This window comes from Ursus americanus, unplaced genomic scaffold, assembly GCF_024610735.1.
Source record: "Ursus americanus isolate L20-20 unplaced genomic scaffold, mUrsAme1.1.p SCAF_107, whole genome shotgun sequence".
NCBI lineage: Eukaryota > Metazoa > Chordata > Mammalia > Carnivora > Ursidae > Ursus > Ursus americanus.
Window position 1 is genome coordinate 328,029 of NW_028273689.1, and position 3,640 is coordinate 331,668.

Consider the following 3,640-nt stretch of genomic DNA (forward strand, 5'->3'; position numbering starts at 1 on the left):
GCTACCTCTGGGAGGAAGGGAGGGAAGGAATGGGGAGACACTGCCTGCCCCTGGCCTATGCCAGCTGCCCACCGCTCCGACACGCATCAGTCTACACAGCTGACACACAGCCTGGGCTCAGGATGGGCTGGCTCGGGTCCCTCAATCCTCAGTGGGACAGCTGGCCCCAGGGCTCAGCGACAGGCTGAGGGAGATGAGAGGGAAAGCTGCCCCACCCAGGTCATCCCCTCCTTGAGCAGACAGCCCTTCGGAACTGCTAAAAAAAAAAAAAAAAAACCACTAACGGCGTTGAAAGACATGCCATGGATGAACTAAGGCATAGAGATATGTAAAATAACATTCACTTTTAAGTTCAGAGCTGTCATCTCAGGAAGTGGGGAGAGCTTCCCTGAAGAAGACTGAGGGGAGGGCAGGCCATGCTGAAAAGGGAGACATGGCTCTCCTGATTGGGGACCTGCAGCCCCCTTCCAGGGCAGGACATCATCCTCGCATCACACGAGATCCATGGAAGTGTTCCATCAGGGCCAGATGTTTGTCTCGAGAAGGCTACCCTGGCATCGGACTGCACAGGGCACCAGGGACGAGGGCCAGATGGAGGACGGACAATACCCCGGAGGCCATGGGGCAAGAGCAGAGGCACACGACCTTGAAGATGATGATGAAAAGCAGGAGGTGGCAGCATGGAGCCGGCCCGAAAGTGCCATGGGAGCAGTGCCCACAGCTACACTGACTGGGGGCCTTCTGTGCCAGGTGTGGCTGACTTCAGTGGGCTCCAGACTAGTCCTGACCACAAGTCTAGGAAGTGTGCACCACCCCCGGCCTCCTCTCCCCTTGCAGCTGCTAGGAATCATGGTCACAGACCCTGGTCAGCTTTCGTGGAAACCAAGCAGTGGCTCCCCCGCATGCTGCACCTCTGGTGGTGGTCCAGTGCGACCCTCGTGCCTGGCCAGACACTGATGTCTACCTGTCTCCACACAAATCCACAGACAGGAGGGTGTCCCTGAATTCCACAGCACCTGATGAAACAGATCCACGGAACCCAACACCCAGTGGGTCACTCGGGACCTCACCTATGAGGTCATGGAGCTCACCATACCCTATTTCCGTCACTTCCCACAGAAAGCCTGGTTCTGATCCCCCACAATACCATACATCCTGGTTGCTGACCTGGGGTCATGCCATGAACCCACATGGCACCTTTCTTTTAGAGAAGCCTATGCCTACACCTCCTAGAAAATATTTCTAATGAAGTACAAGCCCATCAGGACTACGGTGTGAACGGTAGCACACAGCCTGCATGGTAGTAGTCAGTAATTCTAACAAGGGTTAACCCCACCCCCCGTCTCACAAAACCTTCCTCCGTCCCCACGGAACTCATGGTCTGCCCTCAGAAAACCCTCCAGGAAACAAACCTTTCATCTGAATGCTCTCTTCACCTTCTGCTACAAATCTTGTCCAACCACAATGATATGAAACTAGAAATCAGTCTCAAGAAAAAAATGGGACAGTCAAAAACAGGTGGAGATTGGGGGGCCTGGGTGGCTCAGTCATTAAGGATCTGCCTTCAGCTCAGGTCGTGATCCCAGGAGCCTGGGATCTAGCCCCGAATCAGGCTCCTTGCTCAGTGGGAAGCCCGCTTCTCCCTCTCCCACCCCCCTGCTTGCGTTCCCTCTCTCGCTGTCTCACTCTCTGCCAGATACTTAAATAATCTTAAAAAAATATGTGGAGATTTAACAACATGCTACTGAACAACCAACAGTCAAAGAAGAAATCAAAAAAAATTTAGAAGTACCTTGACACTGATGAAAAAGACAACCTACAAAAACTTATGGGATGCAGCAAAAGTAGCTCTACGGGGGGGACGTTCATAGAAATTCAAGTCTTCATCAATCCATGAGAATGCTCTCCAATAAACAACCTGATTTCTGTGGTAAAGAAGTAGAAAAAAAAAACAGCAAACAAAGCCCCAAATTAGTAGAAATAAGGAAATAACAAAAAGGAATGCATAAATAAATCCAACAGAGACTAAAAAGACAAAAAAAAAAAAAAACCACACAATGAAAATGAGAGCTGCCTTTTTTGGAAAGATAAACAAAACTGACAAACTTAGCTAGACTCACCAAGAAAGACAGAGGACTCGAATGCAATCAGGAAAGAAAGATAATGTTATTCCTGTCTCATATCAAAATCAAAAGAACTCTTCAACCTTGGACACAACAACTTCTTGCAAGCCACGTCTCTAAAGGCAAAGGAAATAAAAGCAAAAATGAACTATTGGCACTTCATCAAGATAAAAAGTTTCTGCACGGCAAAGCAAACGATCAACAAAACAAAAAGGCAACCTACGGAATCGAAGAAGATATCTGCAAATGATATTACAGATAAAGGGCTGGTATCCAAGATCTATAAAGAACTCCTCAAACTCGACACCCAAAAAATGGGCAGAAGACACAAAGAGATACTTGTCCAGAGAAGACATACAAATGGCCAACAGACACACGAAAAAAATGCTCCACATCACTTGCCATCAGGCAAATACAAATCAAAACTACAATGAGATACCACCTTACACCAGTTAGAATGGTTAAAATTAACAAGGCCGGGGGCACCTGGGTGGCACAGCGGTTAAGCGTCTGCCATCGGCTCAGGGCGTGATCCCAGCATTATGGGATGGAGCCCCACATCAGGCTCCTCCGCTATGAGCCTGCTTCTTCCTCTCCCACTCCCCCTGCTTGTGTTCCCTCTCTCGCTGGCTGTCTCTATCTCTGTGGAATAAATAAATAAAATCTTGAGAAGAAATTAACAAGACAGGAAATAAAAAAAAGTCAGAGAGGATGTGGAGAAAGGGGAGCCCTCTACCACTACTCGTGAGAATTCAAGCTGGTACAGCCACTTTTGAAAACAATATGGAGATTCCTCAAGACGTTGAACACAGAGCTATCCTACGACCCACCAATTGCACTACTGGGTATTTACCCCATAGACACAGAGTAATGAAAAGAAGGGGCACCTGTATCCCAATGTTCATAGCAGCAATGTCCCTAATAGCCAAACTGTGGAAGGAGCCAAGATGTCCTTCAGCAGATGAATGGACAAAGAAGATGTGGTTCATCTATACAATGGAATATTACTCAGTCATCAGAAAGGATGAATACCCACCATTTGCACCAACGTGGATGGACCAGGAGGGGATTATGCTAAGTGAAATTAAGTCAAGCAGAGAAAGACAATTATCATATGGTTTCACTCCTATGTGGAATGGAAGGAATAGCATGGAGGACATTAGGAGAAGGAAGGGAAAAGTGAAGGTGGGGAATGAGAGGGGGAGATGAACCATGAGAGACTATTGACACTGGGAAACAAACTGAAGGTTGCAGAAAGGGAGGGGTAGGGGAATGGGTTATCCTGGTGATGGGTATTAAGGAGGGCACGTGTCATAATGAGCACTAGGTGTTATATGCAAACAATGAATCCTGGAACACTACATCAAAAACAAATGAAGTACTGTAGGGTGACTAACATCATTTTAAAAAAAGAGAAAGATATGAAATCCATACAGGAAAACGGTCACTATTTGCAAATGACATGAAATCCCAAAAGATTCCACACACAAAAAAAAAAAAAAAACTGTTAGAATAAA